The sequence below is a fragment of the Mustela nivalis genome (genome assembly GCF_964662115.1).
Source record: "Mustela nivalis genome assembly, chromosome: 7".
Lineage (NCBI taxonomy): Eukaryota > Metazoa > Chordata > Mammalia > Carnivora > Mustelidae > Mustela > Mustela nivalis.
In genome coordinates, this window is record NC_139026.1 from 69,499,785 (window position 1) to 69,520,078 (window position 20,294).

The 20,294-nt window shown below is 40.0% G+C and overlaps 1 protein-coding gene across 2 annotated transcripts in view; it reads right to left on the reverse strand.

Moving 5' to 3' along the window:
- The window catches only part of STK38L (serine/threonine kinase 38 like), an 86,787-nt gene extending 69,511 nt beyond the window's left edge, over window positions 1-17,276 (reverse strand). Inside the window, exon 1 of one of the 2 annotated variants that reach the window (XM_082738523.1) lies at window positions 17,110-17,276. The gene's annotated coding sequence lies outside the window, so the exon portion shown is untranslated. The remainder of the gene's footprint in view (window positions 1-17,109) is intronic. The other variant, XM_082738522.1, reaches the window with a different exon arrangement.
- Window positions 17,277-20,294: the final 3,018 nt, after the last annotated feature.

The following is a 20,294-nucleotide window of genomic DNA, read 5'->3' on the forward strand; positions in this document are numbered from 1 at the left end:
ACACCAGGATTGATCCCACAATCCTGAGATCACAACCAGCCCAAACCAAGAGCTGGATGATTAATTATCTGTGCCACCCAGGTGCCCCACACATACTTTCTTTATCCATTTGTCTGTCAATGGATGCTTAGGTTGTTTCCATGTCTTGACTACTGTAATATGCTGCAATGGACATGGGGGTGCAGACAACTTTGAGTTAGTGTTTTTGTTTCCTTTGGATATAGTTCCAGAAGCCACTATACTTGTAAGTAAGTAAGTCACTATGTCACTTGATTCATTGATCAAGTGGACTTTAAGCTTAAAATTGAAGAACAGGTAGAAAAAGTTTAGCTATTATTGTAACTATGAAAGAAGCTGGTCATGCTCTGGAAAAAAAAAAAAAAAAAAAGACAATGAGAAAGGTCCAGCAAATTATTTGTTGCAGAAAAACAAACAGGAAGGTGTTAACAACAATGCGGTGTTAGGTTCCTGTGAACATAAACCCAGAATACGAGTATTAAAGAAATAAAACTGCCATTTTACAAATAAGTAAATATGATACCATTAAGCATTACTGGGATTTGGGGCGCCTGGGTGGCTCAGTGGGTTAAAGCCTCTGCCTTCGGGTCAGGGTCATGATCCCAGGGTCCTGGGATCGAGCCCCGCATGGGGCTCTCTGCTCAGCAGGGAGCCTTTCTCTCTGCCTGCCTCTCTGCCTATTTGTGATCTCTGACTGTCAAATAAATAAAATCTTAAATTAAAAAAAAAAAGCATTACTGGGATTTGATGGGATAGGACTCTGAACAGGAATAGAGCAATGGTGGAAAGGTAGGGCATAAAAAGTTGCTGATTTGGAATATTCTAGAGACTGAAGCTGACACAGAAATAATGGAACTTTTGGAATATCTGCTAGAATTCTTCCACAGCTAAAACTCAAAGCATCTGATAAATGCCTTGCTAAACCTTCCATCTCTCAAACAGGGAAAGAAATATTCTAGATATGAATGTGACCACAGGAAGAAATTAGCTGATTAAATTGAAGTACTGGTAAACCTGACCGCAATTTTGAAGTTTTGTTACAATAGCTGGGAATGTGGAACATTAGAGAACACAAGTTATAGAACATTCATAGACTATAAAAGCAAATCTTGCCTGAGACTCTAAAAGGGAAGTTGCATGATATGTTTTAGAAAGCTCTCAAGAATACAACTCTGGTTAAACTAGCTTTGATTGAGTAATATTTACTGAGCATCCACAATGGGCCAGGTACTGTTCTTGGCAGGAAGGACACAGGTAACATAAAACACCTGCCCTTATGGAGCTTACATTCAAGTTGGGGAGAGACTAGAAAGTGCAAGGGCTGAGGGAGCAATTAACATTTTAAATAAGGTCATCAGGAGAGGTTCCCTTGAGAAGGAAGTTTGAAGCAGATAAGAAAAAGTGGGTTAGGGCGCCTGGGTGGCTCAGTGGGTTAAGCCGCTGCCTTCGGCTCAGGTCATGATCTCAGGATCCTAGGATCGAGTCCCGCATCGGGCTCTCTGCTCAACAGGGAGCCTGCTTCTCTCTCTCTCTCTGTCTGCCTCTCTGTCTACTGTGAACTCTCTCTGTCAAATAAATAAATAAAATCTTTAAAAAAAAAAAAAAAAGAAAAAGTGGGTTAAACCTGGTGATTCACAGACCTGTACCCCTGGGGATAAAAATATATGTTTATAAAAAATAAAAAGTTAAAAAAAAAAAAAAAAAAAAAAACCTAGGGGCACGGAGGAGTAACTGCAAAGGCCCTGAGGCAGCAGTGTGTCTGTAAGAAACAGCAAGGAGATCAGCATGGTAAGAAGAGAGTGAGTGCACAGGCATAGTAAGAAAAAAGAGTTCAGAGATGTAAGCGGTACCAGAATGTGAAGCACTTGTAGACACTGTAAGGATTTTTGGATTACTCCCAAATTATAACCATTAAGAACTTAAGAACTCACACTTCTTAGGTCCTATTACTCAATGTCTACATGAAATACCTGTATTTGACTAGGCGTTGTGAGGAAAATACAAAGGACGTAGAAACCATGATTATTTCCCTGGAGACAGTGTCCGTTTTAAACTCTGTTTAAAGTAAATTATAAATTGAAAATGAATTTAAAATAATAAGGAAATGTTCTATATATATTCAGGACTTGATCAAGTACCAGGTTTAAACCTCTAGGTTTTAAGGGCACCTGAGTGGCTCAGTTGGTTAAGAGGCTGCCTTTAGCTCAGGTCATGATCCCAGGGTCCTGGGATGGAGCCCTGCCTAGGGCTCCCTGCTTGGCGGGGAATCTGCTTCTCCTTCTGCCCCTCTAAACACTCATGATATCTCTCTCTTTCTCTATCTCTCCCTCTCAAAAATAAATAAATAAAATCTTGAATAAACTTCTAGGTTTTAAAGTAAATAATTTCTAAAATTACATCACCAGAAGTATCCAGGAAAGAAGGGCAAGAGAGAGAATTAAAGAAAGAGAATGAGTTAGAAAAACATGGGGGAGAAAAGTATAACCAAACAGTATAGCCCCCACTCTCCCTAGTCATGTGGGAAAAAAGCAAAACTTAAAATGATTTGGTATAAAAATAATAGAACTCTTGTTATAAACGCAAAGGATATTAATGACAGAGAAAAGGGGAAGATTTGGAAAAGACTGGCTGCACAGAGAGCTCTCCAATGAACTTAGATTTTAAAGACACAGATAAGAGAAACTGAGAAGAGGCACACGTAACATGGATGGCTGTAAAAGAAACAGAGGATGGTATCAGGAAGCCAGATGCCCACAGTGAGCTGAACTTAAGAAAACCATTAAGGGCTACAAAAGCAGCTTTTGAATATTCATTTGGAAGGAAAAATTTGCAATCGGCCTGGGTAAGTTGGTGCAGGGAAACAGTGTAGTTAACATAGGACAGGGGGGAAAAAAAAAGGAAGAAAAACCACTTCTGTTTTTCTTTTTTAAAATACTGCACTTGCATACCCCTTTACAGTTCACATATTTCTATCTTCCCACATCTTTGCTGGGGAGATACAAGCCCTGTGTTATAGAGGAGGACTCCCAGTAGGGTGCCCACCTGCCATCCACCTCTGGAGCTCCGCCTCTCTTCTACAGTGGAGGGTGGGGAACTATGGCCATAAGTGGATGTGAAACCAGGGAGCTGAAGCCCAGGACACGGGAGGCCATCAGACAACTGCCCCCAGTGCCCTGCAAATCTTCTCACCTGGCCAGCTGATTGGTTTGCTATCTCAGGCCCACATGCTCTACATACTCGGATAAACCATGAGGACCAGAGAGCTGCGCTGAAAGACAGGAGACAAACTGCCCAATCTTTCAAAATGAGGAACGAACATGAGCATTACAAAAGAAAATGGACGTTACAAAATGTTACAAAACACTCATTGTTGTGCTTATCATCCAGCCTGAGGAAAATTCTAGAATAGATAATAAAGCAGATGGCTTTTGAACAGACAAAGATGGGTGATCACTAAAAATGTACACAGATTCGGGAGGAAAACATCTTGCCAAGTAACTTACTTCCTTTGTTGGCAAATCTTAAGGACAAATAATCTCTATGACTCTGAAAGGTACCCATCAAGACCCATTCTCCAATTTTTTTTAGGGTGAGGAAGGGAGAAAGATGAAGAAAAATGGACTGAGTATTGGATACATTTATAACTGATTAAGCAACAAAACTAAGAGTCATCTTAAGTAAGTTCTGCAAGGCTCACTGGGCTTGGGCAGTTATATTATCAATGAAATGGATAAAGTTTGATCCTTATCAGATGTATTCTTTTCAAAGTCTTCATCCCAAACTGGAATCGGGAGAGAATAATCAGACAGGGCACAGTGGAGTCAAAATCCAAAACAATTTTAACGAAAAATTAACTTTAACCAATGAAATTTATAGAGAAAAGGTAAAGAATTATGCTTGGATTCAAAAAAATGAAATGCTGGCACAAATGGTGACAAACCACTATATATATAAAGAACAACTAAAGATTTCTGTTGAATAAAGCTTGATATAAACTAAAAATGTAAAATGGCCATCTATGCAATCTTACTATTAGGCTAAGCTAATAGACATATAAGGTCAAGACAAAGGAAGGTGAATGTCATACTGTACACTGTACTGGTCAGCTCATACCTGGAGAAGTTTGCAATACTTGGCAATACATTATAGTCAGTACAAAAGGCCAAGGCGAAATGCCCACCTAATTTGAAAATTAAATCACCCTCTGGGAGTAATATCAGCATGAATCAAATAGAGTGGTAGAAATTAGCTATCAACATAAGTAATTCCAAAAGAATGTGTGACTGAAAATATCTGGAATACCCAACTCTGATCAAAACTGAACAGGATGTAGTTTCCAGGAGGTAGGATTAGAATGTGAATTAACAAAGCTGAAACCTGGAGCACCTGGGTGGCTCAGTGGGTTAAAGCCTCTCTGCCTTTGGCCCAGGTCATGATCCCAGGGTCCTGGGATCGAGCCCCACATGGCTCTCTGCTCAGCAGGGAGCCTGCTTCCCTTCCTCTCTCTCTGCCTGCCTCTCTGCCTACTTGTGATCTCTGTCTGTCAAATAAATAAATAAATAAATAAATAAAAGAAAGCTGAAACCTTGTGGGGCACCTGGGTGCCTCAGTTAAGCATCTGACTCTTGGTTTCAGCTTGGGTTGTGATCTCAGGGTCATGGGATCAAGCCCCACACTGGGCTCCATGCTCAGCACAGAGTCTGCTTGAGATTCTCTCCCCCCTCCCCCTCCCACTCAGGTGATCTCCCTCTCTCTCTCTCTCTCTATATATATAATAAGTAAATAAATAAATCCTAAAAAAAAAAAAAAAAAAGAAAGAAAAAGAAAGAAAGAAAACTGAAACCCTATCAGTTTTGTTTTCTTCTGGCTAAATAAACTGTGCTAACAGTTACATTAATAACAGTTATATTAATCTGGGGGGAAGAAAGCAGGAGTTTAACATGCAAGATTTTGCCTGTGTTCCTCTAACACTGCCCCAAATTAAAATGAGCTGCCCATATCCAAAGTAGCAGTGGGCAGAGGCATCCTTATAAAAAAAGACACTCCATCAAGCTATCATGGCTTATTGACACTTGCCATGAAGACTGTCCTACTGGGTGACAGTGTGTTGGCCAAATGATGCATGCTTCCATTCTATTCACCGTTATATTAATAAGTTCATTAACTGGCATTCTTGTGGTTATATAGTAGTCTCTTGGTCACTTGCTAATCATAAATAAATTTCCATAATCCTAATTATTTCTGGACATACACAAAACAATTCACATTTACAGAGCTGGAAAAGTGAGGTCAACATCTTAAATATTATATATTCTAGGAAGGAGATGGACAACACAGTCCCAGGCTCAGAAGAGGTCTGAGCAGATACATAGATTTCTAAGTGATTATGAGAGAGTGGTCCCTAATGACATCAGAGCACGTGAGATCATCCGGCAACCAGAGCATGTGGAGGGAGAAGAAAAGAGGATCAGGGCAAAAGGCTAGAGAACACTGGCCACCAAAAGAAATGAAAGTTAGGTAACCTGTAAACTGCTGAATTCCTTGTCTCAGCAAGGTACTAAAATATGTAGACATAGACAAGCCATCCACTTGTCAAGGATTAGAGAGAACACACAGTAGAGAATCTGACTCTCTGACCTCTACAGCAGCTGTCAGCTTTGAACATGAGCCAAAGGCTTTCATTCAATCCAGTATTTCTCACAATCTGAGAAATAACTTTTTATCATCATTACAGAAACACTAAAATTGTGCCTATTTTTTTTCTTTGGCTTTGTTAGCTGGTCATGGAAAAACGTTTTGAAGAATTAAAGCTTCTTGTTTCCTGAAAGTGAAATGTACTTGGGTTACCTGGACAGGAGACCACAGCCTCTAGATCTAATTTCTCACCCTATTTTTCCTTCTGTGGGTCCTGTTATATGAGTAGGATGAATACACAGTTTTATCCAAACACATTTTCCTACTTATGCTTCCCTTCCCTTTTGGCCACCTCTGCCTGATGGGGGCTAGATATGTAATTTGTGGTTTTAAATCTTAAATGTTTTACTACCTTTCAGAAATGTACTGTAACTTTCACTAATATTTAAAAATTACTGATTTCTGTTTCCCCTTCTACTCAATACTAAAGACAGAGGCACAGGTATATATACAAATTTTGTTTTTATTAAATCCAGAAATATTTTATTAAAACAAACTGTCGTTTTTGGCATAACAATACACCCAGCGTATTTCCAGACATGATTACTGGTGGTTCAACTTAATCTTAAAATATGGCACATGTCCCACTAAGTGGCACCTGGAACAGGTGTCAGAGGTATTTGACCCCTTCTAAACATTTCTCCAGCTCCTACCCTATCCCTCCCCTGACACTCTGCAAGCCTTCTCTTTCTTGTCCCTCTTGTCTTTCACTTTCCTCTTGGTAGTGCCCAGAAACTTTGATTATTCCCACTAATGGCACTAAACCTAACACAGCTGCCAAGCCCCAGCCTAGAATACAATGGATATAATTCTAATTAACTTTTTGATTGTCCTTAGAAAACAGCTATATTCTGTTTCAGCAGAGCACAAGACAGAAAGGGTAAGTGGCTGTAGAAAAGAAACCTATGTGAAAAAAGAAACCTAGCTTCCTAGTTCTGGCGGTCTAATATAGATTATGTACACATAGTTCAGAATCATAATTTGCCAATGCAGGGGTTTTTTTTTAAAGATTTTATTTATTTATTTGACAGACAAAGATCACAGGTAGGCAGAGACGCAGGTAGAGAGAGAGGAGGGAGCAGGCTCCCTGTGGAGCAGAGAGCCCGATGTGGGGCTCAATCCCAGGACCTTGGGATCATAACCTGAGATGAAGGCAGAGGCTTTAACCCACTGAGCCACCCAGGTGCCCCTCTTTTTTTTTTTTTTTTTAAGAGGGTTTTATTTTTGGAGAAAGAAAGAGGGAAAAAGAGACAGGGAGAGAGGAAGAGCTCGAATGAGAGCAGAGGGAGAGGGAGAAGCAGACTCTCTGCTTAGCAGGGAGTCAATGCAGATTTTGGAAGCCCAGAAAAGTGGGAGGGGAACAAACCAGGGCCCACATTTAAGACCATTTAAAGTTTAAGTCATGCTAATTTATGAAGTATAGTAAGGGTCAGAGTAAAGAAGATTTTAAAAATATCAAGGCTGGAACCAGAACAAAAGGACTTTAGCACTAGATATTACAGTTCTGGGAAATTTTCATAGGTTCCATAAAACTTTATGGGAAAGGTAAATAATTGTGTTCCTACCACAGTCCCCTCCCCTGAGTCAAGTGCTTGGAGCTATGCTCTACGCTGTATTCTCTTTAGAGGACAACCCTAGTGGCTCTGGGCATTCATCAGAGGAAAGGGTTTCAGTGCATTGCTTTCCCTCTTCATCTCTCTGGCTATTGGTATCATTCATCACCTTTTCTGCTTAATTTCACTAAGTGGAAACAAGAGAAATTTATTACTGGAAGTATACTTGCGGGCTAGGAGTGGGAAGCACAGCAGAGTTACCTCCACTAGGCTATAAGAGGCACTAGAAATACTTCCTCACAAAAGCTCAGAGTGCTAGAACTGGATAAAATAAATATATTTAAACAAACAAGCAAACAAAAAACATGGGAGAAGCACCTGGGTGGCTCAGTGGGTTAAGCATCTGCCTTCGGCTCAGGTCAGGATCTCAGGGTCCTGGGATCAGGCCCCAGGAAGAGTTCCCTGCTCAGCAGGGAGTCTGCTTCTCCCTCTCCCCCTACCTACCACTCCCCCTTGCTCATGCCCATGCATGCTCTCTCTCTCACTCTCTGAAATAAATAAAATCTTCGAAAAAGAAGACTTAAAAAAATGGCAAGTAAAATGCTACTCTATTAAGACAAGTCCATTTATCCTATCTAGCCTCACGTCCCAACACTAAAATAACCCAGGATCTTGTGGCTCTCTAAACAGTCTCTTAGATCTCTATGCCATCATGGCCTCCTGCTGCCTTTTGGCCTGAAAAACTCCTACTCACCCTTCAAGTTTAAGCTCACACACTACCACCTCCCTGGAAGGCTTCTTTGATTTTCCTAAACAGGTGTTCATTCTCCTTAGCTGCTCCTCTTACTGTTCCTTTATTACAGCGGCCATGTGCTATTGCAATTATTTCTATCCCTGCGAGTGTGGCTCTCTAGTTCCCTGCCTGCTGTCTGAGGGACCACCAGGTCCTTCCATCTCTGTATCTCCTGGTACATGACATGTACCTCACAGGTAATTCACACAGTGAAAGAAATCCCTCGGTCTCAAGATGGAGGAGCAACAACTATCCATCCAAGTCTCTCTTTTCCAATCCTACCCAGTTTAGAACTTTATTATCTATCTCCTAGGTCATTTAGTCCCTTCAAAACAAAAATACAAATTTAGAAAGATACATGCATGCCTATGTTTATTTCAGCATTATTTACAATAGCCAAGATATGGAAAAAACCCAAGTGTCCATAAATAGATGAATGAAGATGTCATATATCCATACAGTGGAATATTACTCAGTCATAAAAAAGTATGAGATCATGTCATTTGTAACATGAATGGACCTAGAGAGCATTATGCCTAGTGAAATAAGTCAGACTGAGAAAGACAAACACCATAGGATATCAATTATTTGGGGAATCTAAAAAACAAAACAAATAATAAACAAAAAGCAGAATCAAGCCTATAAATACAGAGAACTGATGGTTGCCAGAGGGGAGGGGTAGGGCTGGGCAAAATGGGTGAAGGATAGTGGGAGGCACAGGCTTCCAGTTATGGAATGAATAAGTCATAGGGATGAAACACACAGCATAGGGGACGTAGTCATTGATATTGTAATGGTATTGTGTTGGTGACAGATGGTAGCTACACAGGTCTTGAGCATAACATATAGGGAAGTTGAATCACTATGTTGTACACCTGAAACTAATGTACCATCATGTGTCAACTATACTCAAATTAAAAAAAATTTTAAATAAATATAAATAGTCTCTTCATTGCTCTTCTCATTTCTGGTCCCTCTTCCCTTGAATGAAGTCCAAATACACTAATGCCACTGTATTATTACTAAAGTATGACTTTAATTAAATGTACCACATTGAACAGTTGATGATGCAAAGAATGAAAAGCTTTCTGAAAAACACCTGTTCTCAAAGCTCTGTGGGCTGAAATCCAATAGGGCAGAGAGAAAAGTAAATAATTAACATATAATTTATCAGGTGTTATAGAGATAGATCCAATTCATGCTAATCCCTCTTCCTGGCCTGGCCTTCACTCTTAAATAGCCAATTCATATTTCACTTTATATGGGAAGTCTTCCTAATCTCTCCAGCCAGAAGAAATCCCTTCTTCCTCTGCTCCCATAGCGCCCTGCCATTCACTTATCACTTTCTGTTTGAATTACAGTTTATTTGTACCCATACATTATGTCTCCTACTGGATAGAACCTTTCTAAGTAGAAGTGCAATATATTTTACTCATCTCTATTTTGCACGGTACCTCATACAGTGCACTGCAAATAGACGATAAATGTTGAATTATGATGATTAACCTCACTAAAATATTATGAGTCTGTGGCTCCTTTAGGATTTGCCAGTATTAAGAACATTGATAGGCCAAATACATGCAATTTGGATGGAAATTTTTCCACTCTAGCCACAAAAATAGAAAAAGTCTTTTCAGTTTGGCTAGATAATAGTGGACATATGGAGAATATCCTCAACCAGATTTGAAAGATGTGTCCAAATGAAATGGATCTCTATTGTAAAAACACAATAAAAGGCAACTCCCTCTTGCTATAAACCAGGCAACCAGTCTCTGCTGACAAATACCAAAAAACTATAAAGTGCAAACATGGTGTGGTGTTTCCACCCTGGGGCCAACTTAATGGGCAAATGCTTAAGAAAAAAAATACTCAATTTAGTAAAAATTAAATTTAGTCAAACAAGATACTGGCACAAGATAAAATTCCAAAGATAGATCATTGAATAAGCTCTCTGATCTCTCAAATAATACAACTTGCCAGAGTTCAATACATGAAGCTTGTCCATTCTCTAAAGCTGACATCCAATTTCCTACAATAGTGACACTATAAGATACCTCATCAAGCCCTTGTTAGGATCTCCATCTCTCCAATTTCACTTCTGAAATGATAATCTGTCCTCCCTCTGCCCTATTCCTTCACTGTAATCTTTTAGTTAAATGCCACACTTGTACACAGGATGAGGGAGGCAGCAACTTAACCACCATTCACCTGAATCACAGGGATGGAGCACTTTGAAATTCCATGATTTAAAATGCAGAACTAAAATTCCAACTTCTCAATTTTGACCAAAAAGGAAGCTCAAATCTCAAAACTATAATGCCCTTTAAGAAACTGCTGTGCTGGGGTGCCTGGGTGGCTCAACGCATGAAGCCTCTGTCTTCGGCTCAGGTCATGATCTCAAGGTCCTGGGATCGAGATGGCATCAGGCTCTGCTTTCCCCTCTCTCTCTGCCTGCTTCTCTGCCTACTTGTGATCTCTTTCTCTGTCAAATAAATAAAATCTTAAAAAAAAAAAAAAAGAAAGAAAGTAAAGAAAAGAAAGAAAGAAACTGCTGTGCTGTAATGATATTTATCTGCTCTTAATTGGCTTGAATGAAGTCAGAACATTTGATTATATCATTTACTTCACATTAGAATTGCTGAGAGCAAGAACTGTGTCTCATCAACTAACTTTGCACAGTCTTTGGGAAAGTGTGTGTAGCATCTTTTAATCTAGGGACTTGAGTTAAAGGGAGGATTCTAGGAGGATATGTGACAACAAATGCTTTAGGCAACTCTAAAGCACAATACAAATATAAGGTGTTACAACTAGAATTCTTCCAGTAAGCTCTCTCTAAGAGCAAGTCCCCCTCTACAGGAAATATGAGTAGAACTGAATTATTTCTATCTACTTCTTCTAAAAAGATTTGTTTGACATGCAGAACTGTAAATAATTCCTAAAAACGGGAGGAAGGGAAGGAAAGAAGGAAAACTCGGGTGGGACTAGAAGAAGGCAACAGCAGAGGAGACGTTTTTTAAATAAAATAAAACAATGTAAGAGAAAGCAAACGGGATCTCAGGGATCAAGTTCAAACTCCATCATTCACTATCTACCCACATGACCCTGGTTACTTCTCCAAAGACTCGAGTTTCCTCATGGGTAAGCAGAAATAACTCATACGGTTGCCTCAGGGATTAAATGAGATGATACTTATATAGAGTCCTTAGCATTATGTCTTATACATAGTAAGCGATAAGTGAGTGATTACTGTTGTTGATAAAATTATTATTAGACCTGTACACTGACTGGTGACATTCAGGAAGAAAAAAGAGCCAAGAACATGTCAGAAGGGAAGGTGACAGAGAGCTAAGTCTATAAATTCCTGTTGGGAGACCAAGTTTGAGAAACATAGATTACACAAAGCATTTTTCATGTAACAAATGCCATACTGTGTCTCCAGGATTGCTGAAGAATCTACAGAACTCTACAGAAATCTACAGATTTTGTAGCCAAATTCTCAAAGTCATAAAAGCAGAACAGCCATGACTACATGTAGACAGAGCAAGACCCCCACCACCAACTCTTAGTGATGTGTACCAACACTCTCCTGTTTCCAAACTTTTGATTTTTTAACTTTTCCTATACAGAATGAAAGCTAGGCTCCATAGCAAAGGCACACCAACTCGGCTTGCCAAAAATAGATGGCATTAACAACCATGCATAGTCATTTAGGTTTCTGTTATCTTGTTCTTTATCCTGGGGAAGTTGTTGTATTTGTGGTTGATTTTCGGTGTTAAGTAATTTTTAACTCTATCATCTTTAGTAATTGCAAAAGTAAGGAAAGTGTTCCGAAATTAGGAATCAGATAGACACAGCGAATAATTGTAAAAGGTAAGAAAACAAGGGGAAAGGTATGAGAAACAAGAGGTAGGGGCTAACACTGGATGCTGCCTATGTATGGGGGATCAGACTTACAAGTTGTAATAACGTCTATGCCTGTGGAATCAGGAAGAATCAGCAAAAGACAAGGCAAACAAGAAAGCGACATGTGTGGCCAGAGAATCAACATCAGTCGTCAACTGGTCTGAAGAAGGCAAGGAGCTTGTTTAACAGTTTAAAAACTAAGCATAGCAGAAGTACTACTATTGCAAAACTGCCAAAGTTCGAGGCCTTTTTGAATTTACCCAACATCTGTGTGAATGATCAGCTCACCGTATGAATTGGCACTGCTAAGGTCTTCTGTAAGACCTGTGCAGAGATCATCTAAGAGGTAAGCTACCTGTCTCAGTGGATGTTCAACAGAGACAAGACTCGTCTATTAGGGGAAAAGATGCCCCCAAATTTCTACCAGCAAGGAGGTGAGAGAATATCTGATTTCCCTCTGAGGCATCGGCTCACACCCCTCTTTATTAAGAATAACCTTTCAAAACCAAACCTGTACTTAGAAAAATGTTAACTTTCTTTCTTTCCTTTTTTTTTTTTTTTAATAACAAAGCATAATTGTCTTAGTATCTGCATGAGGGGCACCTGGGTGGCTCAGTCAGTTAAGCATCCAACTCTTGATTTCAGCTCAGGTCAGGATCTCAGGGTTGTAGATGGAGCCCTGAATCAGGCTCTGCCCTGGGCGTGGAGTCTGCTTAATGTTCTCTCTCTCCCAGTCCCTCTGCCCTCCCGGCAACTGCCTCAGATGTGTGCTCTCTCTCTCTTTCAAATAAATAAATCAATAAAATCTTAAAAATTTAATAAAAAAAAAATTTAAGTACCTGCATGAAATTATGGGCTGAAGATCCTAAAAATTTTTGTCAGTCAGGTGGTAGTAAATGGAAATAATACACCATCATTATTAATTTAAGCTGTGTAAAAATACATATATATGTATACCCATATACATATATATTTAAATTTGTTTTGCCATTTTTGTCTAATTGTAATAATAATATATGAGCTTAAATCCTGGCTTTAGTTCTTCTACTCTCCCTATTAGATTTTAAGCTCATCAACCATAAATTATCCTACTGTGGGCGTTTTCTACCATCTTACCCAACTCAGACAAGGAGAGGACACTTACTATATTCAATCTCAGAAAATGTGCGTCTGGAACGCTATGATGAGTTTGGTCAATCAAGACATGGACAAAGGAGCTGATGTATCTGCATCTTAGTAGACGGTACCTCTACCACTGCCGAGATATACTTTCTCTCCTAAACTTTAAATCCACTTGAGTTTACTGTGATCCCAGTACTTTGATAGCCAATTACAAACGTGAACTTTTCTTGGAACTTCATTAATAAAATTATTTGGACCATTCATTCAACAAAAAAGCATTTACTGAGTAGGTCTACAAGAGGCAGGGTACATTTCTATGGCACCTTTTATTTTACAATCCCAAAGAGCTTTCAAAGGTGCCCTAACAGAAAGTATCGGTAACTGAGCTTCTCTTATTTTATACATGTACCACACTCTATTCAAAACCCTGATTCATGAGGCATCTGGCTGGCTTAGTCAAGAGCATACAACTCAATCTAGGGGTTGTGATTTTGAGCCCTGTATCAGGCGTAGCGACTGCTTAAAAGTAAAATCTTTTTTTAAAAAAAAGGAAAAAAACCCCACCCTGATTCAGGCATAATATATTTAGCTGCTTGTGGAAATAAAAACTAGAAGGGCTAAGACTATCAATCATTAACTAAATTCCAACTTCACAATTCAATCCAAAAAATACCCAGTGCCAAGTGATTTTTTATTTAAGTTATAAGCCAAAATATACTATGATTCAAACATTCCATTAGGCAAAGGAGTTAGTAGAGTTACAGTTTCTCATTTCTAAATCCGTATGGGTATGGTACTAGGTAATAAGTCAAATTTATCAAAAGCCCCACTCAAAGGTTACGATTATTTTGCACCAAGAGCAATTTCTTGCAATTGATTATTTCACATTCCAAAAATAACTTACCTACCTGGGTGTTGTTTATTTTGAAGCTCTTTCTACAAAACTGACCACTAAATCTACATGTGCCAGAGAAATGTATTTTCCTGAATTAATTTTTTTAAAAAAGACCTGAGAAAGACCATCAAGAATGGAAGAGAAAATAACAATAGAGATTAAGCAGAGATATACAGGTATAAGCCAGAATGCTTGAGCTGGAACCCTTATTCTATCATTTTCCAGTTATTTGGTCTTGATACCTCAGTTACCCTTTCTACAAAGCGGAAATAATAAAAAATACCTACTCTGTACAGTTGTTATTGGAATTAAACCCAGGTATTAGTACATGTAAGGTTCTAGCAGCAATCAGCATTATATAAAGGGTTTACTTATTATGATTATCATGACTAGATCATCAAATCATCTAAATAAACGCCTTTTCCTATTCAAAACCTTCCTTAATTGATCTAGTACAATTTAATCCCTCCCTCTTAGGCTTCTCCACAAAATGCATGTGTATTACAGTTATTTGGGTCCATTTCCCTCACATTAAATTGTGTCTCTCTAAAGACAGAGATGACAGCTCATCTGAGTACATCAGACAGCAAATATTGTTCACTGCTGTCCTTCTTTTCCCTCTCTCTAAAGGTTCTGAACAATCATACCCTGTCAATTAAGAAATCTTTACCTGGAGACCGGAGCTTTATGTAACCAGTACACTTAAATACTGGTCTTACCTTGCTAAATCAGAGCTCTTAAGACTTAAACAAAATTTTGTGGGTGTGGAGAGAGAGGGAGGAAAGAAGGATTGATTTAATATGTTTAAACAGCTAAGGATTTTTTTAAACTATTTTTTTTTTAATTCTTATACCTTAAAAGCTTATTTGCATTATTTCATTCAAAAAAGCCCATGGTACTTTTAATATAAAAATACAGTAGCATAATTTCTGCATATGTCAAGTCTAACCTAATCATAACTTGCCCATCTGCTGATTTTAATGTAATCCTGGGGCTGCTAGAAGACAATATGCTTGCTTCATTCACCCAACACTATTTATGTAAAATAAAATCATTTTAACATTACATTGAGATGCAAATCATTCTGGCTTTGATTTGTGTCCTCTTTTCCCTCTTAAAAAAAAAAAAAAAAAAGCCCCCCCCCCCCGCCCTGCCCCCAAAACACAACAAGCCTCCAACTTATTCCGGATCACTGAGAAAACACTTTCTAAAGTATTATCCAACTTCACTCACACAATGACGTTGCCCTCACTTTGAGAGAACAGAACTTTTCTGAAAACAAGTGACTGAATTGAGTGCATTTTCTACAAATTTTCCTCTGGTTTTATAGTGTTCTACCTTTTGAAATTAATTTTTCAGCATAAAAACTGCCAAGGACACCTATTCATTTGCACAAATTTTCCTAGTTTCTATTCTTTGACCCATTTTAAAACAAACTAAAAAACAGAAGACTGAAAAAGAATTGTACCCATTTAATGTGGCTTTTCTCATTTTTTTCATTCCTCACTGTCAGGACCTTTCAAAGGAGTACAAAAACTACACCCAATTTATTTCTCATCCTAAACACATCTCAGCCAAATGGAAAACATTATCTATCAGCCATCTTAACCAGGAGAAAACGCAAAGCTAAGCTACATCAAACCTTTTTTTTTTTTTTTTTTTTTTTTTACTTTTGAGATCAGGATTTTTCACACAAAAGTACTTTAATGAACCCATGCGATCAACAAAGGTAATCACAATTTAACATCGTATGTTGAACTAATTTCTCTTCCTCAAACAGTCACAATGGTGGCTAATTCACCTATAATACCTCTCAGCTACGGGGAGAGTATAATAAACTTAATTGTTTTATATATCCTGAGGCAAAAAAAAGAAAGGTTGATCAAAGACAAAGAGGTTCCCAGTATCTTATATACACATATGACTGAGACAAAAAGGTCTGCACAGGGTAAGTAAAATTGGGCTTAAGCAACAATGGATCCTGCCTTAAAGTAGGGAGACCTGACAAATTACCCCATCCCCACCCCCTTGAAGACAAGGTCTCACTCCCATCTTACAACTAGGAGGCACAAATTAAAACCGTAAGAGTTGTCTTCTCAGACTTTAGCCGTAAGAAAACTAATATTGAGGCCTTTTCCCAGCAACTGACTTCTGTCAAAACTTATCACAAGTTACGTGAAACAGACAAGAGCGTTGGTTCTGCATTTTACCAAGTGAGAACAGCTTCACAGCTTTTGGACAAGCCACCACTTCCAGCACCTCCAGCTCTCTCCCCACCCCCCAATTTCTTTTTATATCCTTCCTCCAAACTTGCAATCCGAAAAGTGATCCCACAAAACAAAAGCAGCATCAGTAAACGGGAGGCCACCGGTTTTGGAAAATAAAGTTTGTTCCCTTGCCGTCGACCTGATAACTTTTTAAAGATGAAACGTCTCCTGCTCGACCGGGTACAACCTTTCCTATTCCCTTAGCAAACAAGCCCTCGTCTGCCCCCGACAGTAAAGAGAAAAAAGGGGAGTGGGAGAAAATGATGTTGAAAGGAGGGTCTACCGGGGCCAGGGGCAGGGACCGATTTTGAGACCGGCGTTGAACACTCCGTGCTTCTGGGAGCTAGCAGGCTTTACCGTGTTGTGTCGATCTGAGAAATGTTTAGCAATCTGACGCATCAGTTTTTAGGAACGGTACACAAGCAGCCCCCACAATTTGAGCCATGCCTGGAATCCTCCTTCTCGGAGACATCGGCTGGAGGGCACGGGACGGGCGAGCGGGGGGCACCAGCGGAGGTTCCGCGACATTTGTTATTGTTTATGAAGCCCAGGCAGGGACCGGGATCGGGGTGCTCCGGGGCCGAGGAGTGCAAGGGGAGAGGGGCAGGGAAGCACAAAGATTCCTCCCGGGGCTCGCGGCTACCTCTCCGGGGACGCGGGACTAGTATCACCTCGGGGAACCAGAGGGCCGAGGCCGTCGCTGGAGCTTCTCTGGAGAGACACTGCCAGCCCCGACATTAGCCCGGCTGTCGCTGGACCCCCAAAGACACAGATCTCCTCCGGCTCCTGCTCGCAGAGTTGGGGCCCGCGCCGCGAGCGGGGACCCCCAGCCGCGGCCGCCGCGCGCCGCATCCGCGTACTCACCTGCCTCCGGTCGCGCCCGCGGCCGGCTCAGCCTCCGCACGGACCGCAGCCGGTCCGCGGCCCGTCCGCTCCCTTTTGCCCGCTCCGCCCTCGCCCCGCCCCCGGGAGGTGGCACCCGCGGCCGCGCCGGAATCTCGGGGCGGCCTTCCTGAACTCTCGCGAGCCCTCCCTCCTCGGCTTCTCGGTGGCTGGGCCGGTCAGGCTCGGCCCTGACGTCATACGCACCACAGCCGGAAGTAGCCTTCTGTCGTCAACGCCGGCTCGTCTGCCCCGCCCACCTACTCCTTGTGAATTCCTGATGGCCCTGGAGCAGTGAACTTGGCAGTCACTACTTCCCTCATTCATCAACCTCACCTCACTTACCTTTTCTGTATTCAAAGCTGGTTCAAAAGCTGGTCCTTGAGAGAGTTCCAGTGTGGTGCCATATTAGTCCTAAGTGACAGAGTTTTCCTTAATACTTACCAATGTAATGCAAAGAGTAAGTCACAATGTAAAGCAAAGAAATGGAAAGAGGTCTGGAGATAATCCCCACGAATCCACACATTTTGCAGATTAGGAAAGGGTGGTTAACAAAGATGACTTGGCTGACCAATTTGCTTAATCAGTAGCTGTGGGATCTAAAAGCCTCCCAAGTTCCTTGACCCTTTTCCATCTCACCATGACTCCACTGCAAAGGCTTGAAAGGGATTCAAATTTGGAAAAGCGACGAAAAACTTGCTTAGATGGTCTTGGAAAATCTAAAATACTGACAGTACTGGGATGCTTTAGGATCTGAGAACTAGGAGGGAAAAGTCCCTGCAGTATAACTCAAAAGGGATGGCTTTGTGAAGAGGATGCATTTGACTTTGGAGAAAACACTGGGCAAACCAAATAAGAGAATCATTCACAGTTATTGTCAAAAAATTCATCTTTGATCTGAATATTGGAAGTGTTACAAAATACCCTTGACTTTAGAGACTAAGACAGTATATGAAAATGGTGTTATACTTGTGAAAAGCATAATTATCTTTAGTTTCACCAAGAAGAAGTGATAGATGCAAAGGACATAGGGAAGCATCATGACATCACTTCTCTCTTCTCTCTCTCTCCCTCTTTTTTTACGCCCTGTGCTTTCTCATATATAACTTGGTAACAGAAAAAGCACTACTTTTGTAATTAATGCATTCTTGAGGATATCAGTTCCACCGATATCATATGGTCCTTTTGAGACTCAAGTAACAAATGCTATATAAGGAGGTTTAATTGTGATCAAACATGCTTGACAAAGGCCTGTACACCTCTCTCCTTTCACTATCCACATACGTATATTAATTCAAATGAGTAGAATGGAGAACAGTTTATGGAGTGTTCTATATCAAATTTACACTTTCAACTATGCCATACGTTTTTCATAGCACTGGAGTAATATGGACTAGTCTAGGGTATCAGAGTAGGATAATATGGAGGCTAAAGCTTTGACCTTCAGATTCTAAACTGAGGCTATTCTAAACAAATTCCCATAGGAAGTTGTTGAAGTGCCTAAACTGATATAAATTAAAGTCATATGCCCTTCAGGAAACACGGTGAAGTCTGGGGACATTTCTCAGAATATTGTTCTTAAATGCATAAGATAAATTTTCTAGGGCTACAAAGGAAATTGATTTTATTGGCATACAGTTATCAAAATACTAAAAAGTGAATTTGTGATATAGTTATGTGATAGGCAGTTTCTAAGATGATTCCCAATAATCCTCAGTTCTGGTATTCCTGTCGTGTGCAATGCCCTCCACTTGAGTGTGGGTTTAGTGATTTTGTTCTGGGAAAAAAATACGGCAGAACTGATGGGATATCACATCTCATAAGTAAGTTACAAAAAGAATCTGGCTTCCTTCTTTGCTATCCTCTCTTGCTCTCTCCCGTGTTCACTCTGGTAGAAACCAGCTTGCCATGCTGTGACCTATCTTATGGAAAGGCTCACTTGGCAGGAAACTGAGAGAGGTCTCTGGTCAGAAGCCACCAAAGAATTGAGGCACTCAGTCCAGCAACCCATGAAGAACTGCCAACAATCTGAGTGAGCTTGAAAGCAGATTCTTTCCTAGGTGAGCCTCAAGGTGATGCAGCCCTAGCAGACACCTTGATTGCAGCTTGGGAAGGGACCCTGAGCTACAGACCCAGCTAAACCATGTCAGTTTCCTGGTCCACAGAGACCATGAAATAATAAGTATTTGTTATTTAAGCCCCTAATTTGGGGGTTAATTTATTACACAGTCAAAGATAACAGTTACATATTTGTGTCTTTATTAATGCATTAAATAACAAGATCAGGACCTACAGTAATTTTGCAGTAGCAAAGAACATAAACAGTATTTAAGATATCTGCAACAACTTTAATGTGATAGAAAATATGTATGATTTCTCTTGGGCATGAAGTCACAAGTTGCTAGTATTACCATGGTTTACTGAGTACATGCATAATAGAAGAAATGCTCATTTACAGTTGGGCTTTAGTGGAAAAAATATGTAAATATGCATATATGTTAAATTATAAGTATGTATATTATGGATATGTTTACTTCATCAAGTTTCATAGACCCAAAGTAAGAACCCATGGCCTAAATAACAAATTATTTGTAGTTTCTTCCAAAACTCTTACTATCACCTCACTCAGACATTAGATCAAAGTTCAGGTAATAAACTCAGTTAACAGATATAGACCATGGCCACTGCTAACTTTATTAAACTACATCTAAACATAAATTTTTATCCCTTAGCTTTTGCTTATTCCCTCTTCTCCAGATCTATGTTAAACATAGATAGGCTAAAAACTTGGTCTGGAATGTGAGAAAAATTGTGGCTGAAAACTTCTACAGCTCTCAGAATTCACCTGATTTTTGTTTTCAGCATGTAAGCAGAAATCTTAAGCTCCCTGACCAAAGTGACTCCTTTTTTTAAAGATTTATTTATTCATTTGAGACAGAGAGATAAAGAAAGAGAGCAGGAGCAGGGGGAGAGGCAGAAGTAGAATCCCCGCTGAGCAGGGAGTCTGATGGGGGGATGGATCCCAGGACACTGGGATTATGACCTGAGTTAAAGGCAGATGCTTAACCATCTGAGCCACCCAGACACCCTCAAAGTGACTCTTTACTATTACTCTTACTCTTCTAGGTGTGCCTCATAGTAAGTAGCCAATGAATGCCAAATGATGG